General features: G+C 43.3%; 2 pseudogenes; one reads left to right on the plus strand and one right to left on the minus strand.

The window, feature by feature from the left end:
* Positions 1-245: 245 nt before the first annotated feature.
* On the minus strand, positions 246-6,413 carry LOC144367768 (intelectin-1a-like; annotated as a pseudogene).
* A 1,083-nt stretch (positions 6,414-7,496) lies between these two features.
* On the plus strand, positions 7,497-7,965 carry LOC106145612 (large ribosomal subunit protein eL32 pseudogene; annotated as a pseudogene).
* The last annotated feature ends 5,356 nt before the right edge of the window (positions 7,966-13,321 follow it).

A 13,321-nucleotide genomic window follows, 5' to 3' on the forward strand; every position in this document is an offset into this window, starting at 1 on the left:
CACCTCTTCTCTCTCCTCTCCTCTTGTCTTTTCTCTCTCTCTACCTCCTTCCTGGCTGCCATGAGTAGAGTAACTTCCCTGCTCCACACCAAGATGTTCTGCCTCACCTGGGGCCCAGAGCAATGAACTTGATCCACCATGGACTAAGTCTCTGAAACCATGAGCCAAAATAAACTTTCCCTCCTCTAAGTTGTTCTTGATCAACATAGGGTCACAGTGTCACAAAGCCAACCAACAAACACCAATGCATGAATTAATATGATTTATTTTTCTTTCCTTGGCTACTAGCAAGTGGTTCTCCATCCTTGGGACCGCATCCCTGGGAGAAGAGCTCTGGGTCCTGTAGAATGAAGTTCTCAACGATAGAAGAGAAGCACAGCTGCCTCTGTTATCTCCCGGCTGCTGCTGTAACCAACATGAGTTCCATGTCCATTCCAGTCGAAAGAAGAGAAGTCTCCACATTGCCTGGGATTACCCTCTGGGAAGAATCCTCCTCCACCAATGCAGTGCTAGGAAACAAGGAGAGGAGGAGGTGGTGATGAGAGGGCTGCTGGTGAGCCCAAAGGTATTAATGGCCAAATCCAGAGGAATCTGTGGTCCTCTTCCATTCTCCATGGGCAGTGTTGATCTTCTCCCATAGACTTCTCAACGCTGAGCTTAGTGACACACCATCTCCTCCTGACTTTCCTGCAACTTTTATGAACATCTGTTCTTGGATTCCCTGGCTGGACTCTTCCTTCATGATTCCTTAAGTGCTGCTTCCTCTCCCGTATAGATTGTCTGACTCAGCAAGGAGGAAGGGAAGTTATGCTCCCGCCCACATGCTCACACCACACTCTTACACACGCACACACACACACATACACACACACACAGCCTCATTCACAAGCACCTTTGGTCCCCACAAAGACTCACAAATTCAGTGTTACATCCGGTGACCCTCATTCCAGCACACAAGGCATTGGCTGCTCCCTCATTATTAAATACTCTGAACTGGACAAATCCTGCAGTGAATTCGTCTGAAAATGAGATGCAGAAAACAGCACTCAAGGAGGATGCCAGAAATAGCTTCTTTTAGGCTGCCCAGAGAGTGTGGACGCCAGGCTGAGGATCAAGAGTGGAGGCCAGCACTACTGTGGTCATGACTGGTGCATCCCAGCCCCAAACTTCATCAACTTTTTCCCAACCTCAGAACTCAAGAACTGGTTCTCAGAGAGGGTCTCTGTTCACCAGCGCTTGTATGGAGAAATTCAACAATATTGGGAAATCACAAACAAACATGTAAAAGGCTTGTTGCAGCAAATAGTTTCTCCCCCTGCCCTCTCCCTCCCTTCTTCCCTCCCTCCCTCTCCCTCTCCCTCTCCCTCTCCCTCTCCCTCTCCCTCTCCCTCTCCCTCTCCCTCTCCCTCTCCCTCTCCCTCTCCCTCTCCCTCTCCCTCTCCCTCTCCCTCTCCCTCTCTCTCTCTCTCTCTCTCTCTCTCTCTCTCTCTCTCTCTCTCTCTATGAGACAAGGTCTCACTAAGTTGCCCAGGTTGGCTTCAAACTTTCAATCCTCCTGCTTCAGCCACCTGAGCATCTGGGATTATAGACAGACACTAGGGTGTCTGGCTTCTCTTTTATTTTAAAATTTTAAATCCTAGATGTATTTACAACAGCTTTGAACTTTATAGAATAGGCCTCAACCTAACAAAGGTGATGCCCCCAAACTTAAATGAACATTAAATAAATATTTACCCCTCACAATAGAAGTACAATTGTCTCACCATTTGCCCTTTATACGTGAATCTTGGTCTCAATAAGTTGCTGAGGGGTTGATAATGGGGCAGCTAGGAATAGAATCTGGAGCTAAACTTCCCCAGCCCATATGCTACTCTCCTGCCTGTGTACTGTGGTCTCAGGTAGCTTCCTGAGCCTCTCAGTGCTTCAGGTTTCTGATTCATAAAGTGGGGTTCATAATAGTCCTCAAGGGTAGTTGTGCAAATTATATGTGACAATACATGTAACATTCATTGAAGAGAATGAGCTGTGTTAATAAGTAACCTCCTATCATAACTAAATTTATCATCTTTGCTATGAAGAGTTCAAGGAGCATTAAGAACTCACTCCGGCCATAGGGTGAGTAATACGCTGCAGTTTTCTGAGCATCACCAAAATCGTAGACCACAGGTATCGCAGGACCATTGTCAGCCCAACACTTTCCTATTCCATATTTCACTGGGTATTTCTACAAGGAACAACAATGACAAAATCATTGGATAAGGAAATAGTTTTGGTTTGGGGGGGTTACAATCATTCATTAAGAGAAAGCAATGTTTTCTCAGTAAATGAGATTATTTCAAAACCAGGCAAAATAAGAATCTTTCCTTTTTTGCTTTTCTCCTACAACCGGCCAACTGGTGCCCTCTCTCCCTCTCTCTCTCCCTCTCCCTGCCTGACACCCCCCCAAGTCTTCTCTCTCCTGGGTCTCTTATCTTCTCTGGCTCAGCATTTTTTTCTTTATTAAATTATTTATTTATTCTAATGTGTTATGCATGATGGCAGAATGCAATTCATTACGTATTATACATATAGAGCACAATTTTTCAAGTTGCTGATTGTATACAAAGTATTTTCACACCATTCGTGTCTTCATGCATGTACTTAAGGTAATGATGTCTAACTCATTCCACCATCATCCCTACCCCCAGCCCCTCCCTCCCCTTTGCCCTATCAAAGGTTCCTCCATTCCTCCCATGTTCCCCCCACATTGCCATTATGAGTCATCTGGCTCAGAATTTCTGAGGATAGTGGGACAGAAGCTATTAGCAAATTAGGATGAGGGGACATGAAAGGGCCATGGCAAGGTGCTTCCTGCCCAACCTCACACACCTGCCTCTCTCTACACCCAGGACAGCCAGTCCCAGCCTGCAGCCCTGTGTACCTGGTAGAGGCCAAACAGATTATGTTCCAGATGCTGGAAGAAGCCAGTTCTGGTGCGGTACCTCAGCAGAGAGCTGTTCCGCCAGTTCTGCATGGGGCTCTTGTTGGGCACATGCCAGATGCCCAGGTCCGCAGCCTGGATGTCGTAATAGCCAGGGTTCTAGAAAAGCAACCAACACTGAGACTGACCAGCCCAGGTCCCACAGGGGCAAAAGACACACATGGGCTCCCTCAGCTGAGCTGACAGCTCTGGGCTCCAGGGGGACAGATAGCCAGCCATGCTCACACACACCCACCTCCAGCAGATCATGCCCCCCCCAACATCCTGCTGCCTAATGGCCTGTGGGAGGAAGCTGGGATTCGAGGCATGTGACTGTTTCTTCCGCTCCAGCCCCATGTCTGCAGCCCCCCTCCCAACCTTCCTCTTGCATGCTGTGCCCAGCCACACTCAGGTCCTCACCCTTTCCCAGTGGCACCCACCTTGTAGTCGTCACTGGTGGCCGCCTCTGCAGACCCGAAGGTGTTGTAATTGGCCCAGTTGCCGTCACCCTCTGGGTAGTCTGCTCTGTTGCCCTGCTGGCTGGACCACCGATCGCCCACCGTGCACTTCCCAGCCATGTTGTTCTCGTGCACACTGGCCACCAGGGTCCAGCCACCACCCGCAGAGGTCATGTCACAGAAGGTCTGGTAGATGGCACCATCCTTGGCCCGGAGGAGATACAGGCCATCTGTGGAGAGAACCAGCCCCGAGCCACCCTGTCTGGGAGCTCATGCCATCTCAGTGCCATGACCAGGACAGCTCTGGGAACTGGAAACATGGCCTAAGGGCTCCTCTCCTGAGTCCTGTCACTATGCATCCCTGGGTGTAGTGGAACACCCCCAAGTTTGAATAACACAACCTACTGACTGAGGCAGAACACAGAATTATCCAAGCTCTGAGCAACGGTTCCTCTCAGAATTAAGCACAGAATTTTCATATGACCCAGAAATTCCACTTCTAGTACATGCCCAAAGGAATTAAAAATAGGATTCAAACACTAAACATTTATTGCAGGATTAGTCACAGGACTCATAGAAATAACTGACATACTCAACAGAAAAATAAAATAGTGTGTATACACACATCACATACAATCTATATTGTGCATATATTGACATATATATCTATCAAAAACTGATAGAAAGCAATTAGTTATTCACGCTATATGTAAAAACCTTGAAAACACTATGCTAAGTGGAAGCAACCAGATGTAAAGTACAGTTACCTTATGATTCTACTTACATGAAGAAACTAAAATAGGCAAATTCATAGAGACAGAAAGTACAACAGCAGCTACATAGGCCTTAGGGAAGGCAGAATACGGGTCCATTACTTAATGAACATAGAATTTCTGTTTGAAATAATGAAAATTTTCTTGAGATGGATAGTGGTAGTGATTGCATAGCTCTGAGAAAGTAATTCATGCCATTGAAGTGTACACTTAAAACTGGTTAAAATGACAAAGCTTATCCTATATATAGTATATACTTTTTACCACATTTATTTAAACTAAAACCCAAAACAAAACAAAACAAAAAACAGTTGGGTGCAGTGGCACACACCTGTAATCCCAGCAATTTAGGAGGCTGAGGCAGAAGGATCAGGCCAGCCTCAGCAACATAGACAGACCTTGTCTCAAAAAGGTGAGGGGGGTGGGGCTTAGGTTGTAGCTTAGTGGTAAAGTGCCCCAGGTTCAATCCCCGGTACCAAAAAAGAACTTTAAAAAGCTAAAAAAAAAAAAAAAAGAAAAAGAAAAAAAAGAAAAAAAAATCACCGAAGACAAAATCCTGATAGGGCTCCTTACTCACCATTTGCACCAAAGTACTTCTCTTTGATTTCTTTGCAGCTTCTAGGCAGAGATGGAGACAATGATGATCAGGTCCATTCCTTGGAAACAGCATTGCTCACAGCTAGAGAATATGCAGAGTTTCATTCTCTTTGCTGCTCTGACACGAAACCCAGCCTTCCCTTGCCACTAATCCCCAACTCACTCCACCTCTGTGGCAGAGCCTCGCGGCCTGGGTTGAAAGACCCTGAGCTATCCAGCATCATCCATCAGCCCATCTGAGCCAGCATCCAGCACAGGTTTACCTCCCTCCCTCCACAGGACCTCGTGCTGGGCCAAGCCCTGCCCTGGGCACCCAACATTCAAAGAAATTAAACATCCCCATGAACTTACCTCTAGATGGAGGTGCCAAAACCAACAGAAAATTTTATTAAAAGGAATGAAGGATAAGCTCAGGAGAACAAGAGAAAGACTCTGAGATGAGAATAGAGAAGTCTGAAGGGAGCTGGGGGTTGTCTGGGGTAGGATGACTTAGTGACAGAGGCTTTCTGGTTCTGGTGACACTACAGTGTACTCTGAGAGAATAGACATGATTCATCAGGTGGAAGAAAGAAAAGAGAATTCAAGGCAGGAGAAAAACATGTCCAAAGACCTGGAGAAAAGAATGGAGCAAAGCCCGACTTGAGGAGGAAATACAGGTAGCTTAAGGTGGTTGAGGCAGAGGGAGAGGTGACAGAGCTGAGACTCTAGCCAGGAGACCAGCAGGGGCACAGAATGAAGAACCTTGTACAGGAGCGTCAACTCTGCAAACCAGTCTACAAGTCTGGAGGGGTGGGAGCATCACAGGCTTTCAAGTCAGAGGGATTCAGGCCTAAGTAGCTCAGGCTTCCAGGGGACAGTCCTTGGGTTCTACCTGCCACACCTGAGCCTCAGTTTCCTTCTGCCTCAGATGAAGCTAATAACTAGTATTTTGTAAAGATCAAGTGAGATAATATGTAGAAACATGCTTTTCTCAGCCAGGCATGGTGGTAAACACCTGTGATCTGGGTGACTTAATGAGACCCTATCTCAAAATAAAAAAATAATAAAAAATGCTGGTGATGTGGGTCAGTGGTAGAGGGCCCTGGGTTCAATCCCCAGTACTCTGGAAAGAAAAAGGTGTTTGTCTTTTAAAAATGAATAGATAAATAACAATTAAAAGAAATACAGATTTTAAAATGCCATTGCTATTTTTATAGAGAGAAGACTATAAAGAGAACATTCTCTGGGAACAGGGTATACCACACAATTACCAAGGTCACTGCAGGCCATGGTAGTGGGAAATAGTGAAGAGAGGACACCTTTCTTACAAGGGTCCCCTCAGGACCACACAGAGACAAAGAATCAGACCCAGGATATGTCTTAGCAATAGTCTCACTGCTAGAGACCAGATCCCTCCAGAGGCCAGAAATCAGCCCTCAGACTACATCCAAGGTGGCCTCTGTGCCTCTCAAAGACGTCATCTCTGGCTCAGGAAAGTCCCCTTCCTGGAAGCAACCCTGCCTAGTGTGTGTTCTTTGAAAGCTGTGTGCAGGTGAGCTGGGGGACTGGGCCCTGACAGGGAGACTCACCAGCACTGCATCCTCTGCTGGCCACAATGAGTAACAGCAGGAAGCCGAGTTGGGTCATGATAGCCTAAAAAAAAAAAAAAAACAAGATGAAAGTCACTGTCTTGATTGTCTTTTTTTCTTTATTCCTGTCTCCATTCCTCTCTAATTTTACAAAGACTCAAAGTTCCCTTGCCTTTTTTTTTTTTTTAACTCCACACATCTCTGGAAACTAAACCAGACCTGAGCTAAAATAAGGGCTCCCCAAACTCACAGAAAGCAAACCTCTTCCACCAACACAGGGCCAGGAGCTGAAGTTGCCAGCGAGTGGAGACTAGATCTTTCTCTGCAGAGGCTCCTAATGAGAGGTGAGTGCTCATCCCTTTATGGAGAAAGCACAGGGGGCACAGCCCAGGTCTCCAGACTCTCCCTCCCCTGGCATGATGCCTAAGGAGGTGAGGCCTCTGGTTATGACAGGAAAGATATACAGTGATGATGATGGAATTAGCAGGACAAATAGTAAAGCTCATTTCCTAGCATTGTTCCTAGATTTGTGGATTTCATGGCCCTGTGTATTTTCAAAAAAAAAAAAAATTAGGGGAGAGTATCAAGAGTTGATGTTGATTTGGGGTTTTCTTTGTGCCTTTCTTTCTTGCTAAGTAAAAACGTTTTCTCTTATTAAATATCTAGTATCATCATCATTTCATAGAAAAAGGAAACTTTAACAATGAAAGAGTAAAGGTACCATTTCAGAATCAGTAGAAGTCTTTAGCTCCAATAAATGTAGTTCCATACAAAGTTTTGTTATTTGGTTGTTAATTTTCTCATTTTGCCACAAACTAGTGAAACTTTACTACACATTGAACTTGGGATTAAATTCTTTAAAAAAAACCCCAAAACTTTTGATGTGTCAAAGCTCCTATATCATTCCTGTCCCAAGGTTATCCAAATCCCATCAGCTTATAATAGAAGTGATCGGCTCCTCCTCAGTGACTTCACATCCCTAATTCATTACAGTACTGATAACTTTGCAAACCATAGGAAAAGATTGTGAATCTCTTTTTGATTAAGTTAGTATTCTTTATCTTTTTAAGTCCGAAGTATAGATTTGCACAAAACACTCAGAGATATTGAGAGAATAAAATAAAACAGTGTCCATGAAGGAATGCCCACTTCTGCCCCTCTCCCCTCTGCACTGCCTGCAGTGGTACAGCAATCTCCTGCTCAGCATTATCACAGTCTCAGACCTCTCATGAAGTCCAAGGTCATCAAAAAGAGGAACACGATGCTCATTCAGCTCCAGTCAGGCTGATATGTCAAAAGTATAACCAACAGAAACCCAGGGATAGCCACAACTGGGTACCGAGAAGATTGGAGGGTCACAGCTTGATTCCCAACATTGGTTATGGGAGCAACAAGGAAGTAAAGCCCATGCTTCCAGTGGATTCTGGAAGTTCCTGGTCCCCAATGTCAAAGATCTGGAAATGCTGCTGCTGAGCAACGAGTCTTATTGTGCTGAGATTGCTCACAGTATTTCCTTCACGAACCTCAGAGCCATCGTGAAAAAGGAAACCCTACTGGCCCTCAGAGTCACCAGTTCCAATGCCAGACTAACCAGTGAAGAAAATGAATAGGAGACTTATGTGTGTATTTCATTTGTACTTAAATAAACCCAGAAAAACTGTGTGCACACACAGAGAGAAAATATATACTTCTTTTCATTCTTTTAAAATTAATTCTGAGATGTATTTTTTCATATTTTGACATCTTTAGTATCATTTTACATCCCATCTTTAGTAGTACACACATCATGGAACAGTCTACAATTGATTGACTGAACCTAAGAGTCTAGGAAAATGGTAGACCTGTCTGAGGGACATTATCCCTTCTAACCATCAGTATTCAGTCAGCGACTGTGTCCCACTGATCATACCTCCTACTTCCTCTGCAATCTGTTCCCCATGCCACCTCCCCTAAATCCCACTGCCCTTGACACTTGTTTAGTTAAGGTCTAGATTATATAGGACACATTCAGTGGTGATTAATAGAAACCCCATCTCAAAGTGGCTTAAACAAAAAGTAAATATATCACTTAATGAAGCAAAAAATCTAGAAAGAGGGTAGGATTTATGCTTAACTGACTCATTAGCTTCTCTCTACCAGGCTCCATCCTACCACTGAGTTCAAGATGGCGACTGCTTTTCCAGGCATTACCTACAAGCCCAGGGAGGAGGGCTCATCTTTTCCTGTGGCTCTTTTCAGGAGAGAGCAAGCTTTCTCCAGAGTCCCCCAGCTTCCTGTTCCTAATGTCTCATTGGCCTGAGATGTCACATGTGGCACTAGCTCCATGGGGCTTCCTTTACCCACACTCAGACTGGTGCTCTAAACAATGCCAGCCTATCTTCTCACAGGACTGGAGACTAGAAGTCGAAGGTGCACATGCCCAGCTCTAGTTCCTTCTGAGGTCTGATTCCTTCTGAGGCCTCTCTCCTTAGCTGTAATAGCCACCTCTCTGTGTCTTTACATGGTCTAAGCTCTGAATGCTCTGTATCTCTCTTTCTGTCTGAATTTCCTCCTCTTATAAGTACACCAGCCATATTGGATTAGAGTCCATCCTAATTACCTTATTTTAACTTAATTGCCTCTTTAAAAACCCTGTCTTCAAATGCCATCACATTCCAACTCAACAAATAAAAGTGAGAAAATAATTGTCCAGATTGCCCAAAACCATTCATCTGGGCTTATGATTAACACTGATGAGTCATATAACAAGGCTTTCTCTGGCCTCTATTTCAGACCTAACCCTCTTCTGTCTCTAGTATTGGCCCCCCTTCAATCCCTTCTCCACATTTGTGCCAACATAGATCCTTGTAAAGCAAACCATCCCTACAATCCCATTAAAAATATCCCTGTCCTCTTGCATTAGCTGGACAACCAAGGTCAAAATCCATGCCATAGGAGTTGTGTCAGTTACTTATTGCTACATAACAATCCACTCCACAATGAAGTGGCTTAAAACAACAGCAGCCATTTCTTTTGCTTATGTGTCTGCAATTTGAGTGTGGCTTGTTTCTGTTGCACATCAGCTGAACCACTTTAGTGTCTTATGTTCACTCACGTATAAATAGACTATCAGGATGGGATTTTAGGGTTGAACTATTCAGACATCTGGAAGCAACAGTGAGCCCATAGCTGGTGGCCAGGGGGGTTGTGTGGATGCTGGACACTTGCTCTCTCCAGTCTTTCTCTTCCCCACTTTGGGTCTTATTTGTATTTTAGCTCAACTTCCTCCATCACTGAATTTCCATATGCTGCAGAACACAGGAATCAGAGGAGTTAAGAGGATAACTGAAGGACCAGTGAGGTCTATTTTAACATTGGCAATGACACAGTGAGGGCAGAGGAGAAAAATAGCAGGAGATAGCAATGGCAGCCAAATGCACTTTCCACTTACAATATAACCTATGTTGGGGTACAGGAGGGGGCTGGTTTGAGGCTAAGTTGTATGCAGTGATGAGCTGAAAGTTATTGGGAGATGAGGGAGTGCTGATAGGTATAGAAAAGAATTCGAGTATTTTCCTAAACATGCACAAGGCCCTGCAAAAACAAAGAAGAGAAGGTAAGATGATAGTTTTGATAGAATATTGCTTTTGATGGACTTAGATTCATCATCAATGGACAGTGCATGTCAAAATAATTCAAAATGTACCCGAGACAGAAAATTGACAGCATGTATATATGTGCACCAAGAGAGAAGCATGTGGAAGAAATTCCCTCCACCCCCACCTCACTCCAGCCCATCATCTGTCTCTAGTGAGTTAGTTATAATTTGTTATTTTTTAAAAAAGAAAGGTTTGTTGAACACACACACACACACACACACACACACTTTAATGAATATTACAAGGCATATACCTGTATCATTATCATCCTGCTCGAGAAATAAAATGTCAGCACCTCAAGAACTTCCCATATGCTTCTAGACTATAAACCCTTCCCTTCCACCTAAAAGTCATCACTTGCCCAACTCTTAAGGTAATCAGATTCTGTGTCCTTGTCACACTCTCAAAGCTATTACAGATTCATAGCTTAAGGTGGTGGCCCACACTTTCTGTAGTCACAGCTACTGGTAGGGGAGCGTTAAACCAAGAGGAGTTCCAGTTGGAGGACAACCTGGGAAATGTAGTGAGACCCTGTCTCAAACTATGTTGGCAGATGCCCTGCATCTCTCAGAGCTGTCAGCCTTAAAATGATAATTTCTGTTCACAAATCTTGGCTAGAACAAGTTGCATAGTTCTGCTTAACTTCAAAGATAAAGTGCAGCTCTTTCTATTGAGGATTGAACCTAGGGCATTCGGGGCAAGCACTCTACTATTGAGTTACATCCTTAGCCTTTTAAATTTTATTCTGAGACAGCGTCTTATTAAGTTGCTGAGGTTGGCCTTGAACTTGTGATCCTCTTGTATCAGCCTCCCAAGCAGCTGGGATTATATGTGCCTGGTGGTTATTCTTTAGAGTTGTAACAAGTAGCGGAGATATATGATAGCCAGGTCAGTCCTCAACCTCTCCGTCCCTGCTCCTCTTCCAGCCTGCCTTCCATCTATCTATCTATCTATCTATCTATCTATCTATCTATCTATCTATCTATCTGTCTATCTATTTATTTATTTTCCTGGTGTGGGGTATTGAACCCAGTGGTACTTAACCACTGAGCTAAATCTGCAGCTGTATTTATTTATTTGTGGGACTGGGTCTTGCTAAATTGCTTTTAGGACCTCACCCAGTTGCTGAGGTCGGCTTTGAACTTGTGATCCTCCTGCCTCTGCCTCTTCTTCCTTTCCTTTATAATGCAATAGATACCTATAACCCGTGATATAACCCAAGATCTAAAACGTTATCAGTCACCTACCCCTACCCCAGTGCTCCTTTGTATCACTCCACCTCATTTTCCCCTCAAGTGTTGCCATAATGCCAATTTGTGTTCATTGTTTTATTGCTTAAGTTACTTTTATTGACCACACACATATGCAACATATTGCATATGTGAATAAATGTCTTTTTAAATCCCTTTGTTTTTGAGTTATATGAAAGTACTATTATATTACATGTTGCTTTCTGGGGAATACTTTTTCCTTATGACATTAAACAACTAGTTGTCCTCTAAAGCTGTGGCAAATCACCCATTCATTTTCATTGCTATTGCTATTCCGTGGTACGAATTTATCATGATTTGTTTTTCTACTCTCCAATGATTGGGCCTTTATTTTGATTTCAGTGGTTTTGCTTTTTTCAATTAAGCACAATACTTTTATAAGCATTATTGTGTGTTTTTGTTGCTATGACTGAGACCTGACAAGAACATCTTAGAGGAGGAAAAGTTTATTTGGACTTAAAGGTTCAGTCCATGGTCTGTAAGCTCCATTTCTCAGGGCCTGAGGCATAACATCGTGGCAGAGGGGTATGGAAGAGGAAAGATGCTCAGCTCACAGCAGCCAGGATGTCTAGGTAGGGGAAGAAAGGTAATCCGGTTTCCCCTGAGATTACGGAAGGGGAGAGATCAGGAAGGAGAAGAGCAAAACATATGTCCATTTAAAAAGTTAGTTGCAGCAGCAAAGCAGCAAGGGCTATATTCAAAGCATAAAGTGGACCACTATTACAATATATGGAAGTTCTAGGCCCCCAGTATCTCCAAATGTGACTTTACTTGGGGACAGGGCCCTTTAAAGATATAATTAAGGTTAAATGAGGTCGTCGTGGTGGGTGCTAATCCAATGTGCTTGGTCTCTTTATAAAAAGAGGAGGTTGGGGCACATATACAGACTAAGGATCAACAATATGAGGGCACTGCAGTAGGGTGGCCATCCACAAACCAGGAAACGGGCCTCAGCAGAAACTAAACCATCAACATTGGGATCTTGGACTTCTGGCATCCAGAACTGTGAGAAAATAAATTTCAGCTAAGTCACTAGCTGATGTTGCTGCCAGAACAAAATTCAAAAGACTGAGTGACTTAGATGATGTTGCTGCATTTAAGGATGGTGGCCATTAAGCATATTTTTTAACTTGTACAAGAAAAATAATTTGTGTGTTACTGCATTCATCCCTGACAGTGCTTTACTCATAGCAGGATCTTACTTTACCCATAGCCTCTGGTTCCCCTTTGAATCTCTGAATCCTGTTTTACAGTCGGATCGTGCAGGGGATCATCCTGTTCTTGATGACTGACTATAAAGCTTTTTTCCATCAAAATCTCCTGTAGTTCGCATTCCTACTAGGTTGGTCTCATGGTCGTTGAGAGTTAGGTGGCAGCTTGTTGTGTTAGGTCCCTAGAGTGCCTGTTTTTATTAGGCAAAAGAGACAGAAAGCAGAAAGAAGGAAATAACAAGCAGAATTTATGTTGAGGATCCATTTTACATTTATTATTTTGTAGCAAAATAAAAAATCAAAAAACACAAACCAAAACATAAAGCCACTCTATCACTCAGATTAAGGGTCTTTTGGAAAACAGGTAAATTAATGGACCACTGGTTGTCAAAACCTTTTTTGAAGCACATAACAGCAGCATATTTCAATAGCTATAAAATCATTCACTCTCTGAAGTTCAGCAATTCCTCTCATGGGAACAAACCCTAAGGAAATAATTAAAGAGAAACAAAATTTTATGTACATAAATATAAAAGATATTCATTGTAGCATGATTTGTAAGAGTATAAGTTCTCAACAACAAGGAAATTGTTAAGTTAGAGCATGTAAACCAATGGAATACTATGTAGCTATTAAAATAATAATACTTTTTTTTTCTGACCATGCAACTTGCTTTAGTGCCAACAGCCTACAAGCACAGAGGCCAGGCAATGGTTTGGGAGCACAGTCCAGGTGAAAATGATGATTATGAAGAATGTGTAGAAACATGAAAAATGTTTTATGATTTTGGGGCACATTTCAAGAAAAAGCAGAATGCAAAATTACATTCATTTTATGATTACAGCT

This window comes from Ictidomys tridecemlineatus, chromosome 11 (genome assembly GCF_052094955.1).
Source record: "Ictidomys tridecemlineatus isolate mIctTri1 chromosome 11, mIctTri1.hap1, whole genome shotgun sequence".
Classification (NCBI taxonomy): domain Eukaryota; kingdom Metazoa; phylum Chordata; class Mammalia; order Rodentia; family Sciuridae; genus Ictidomys; species Ictidomys tridecemlineatus.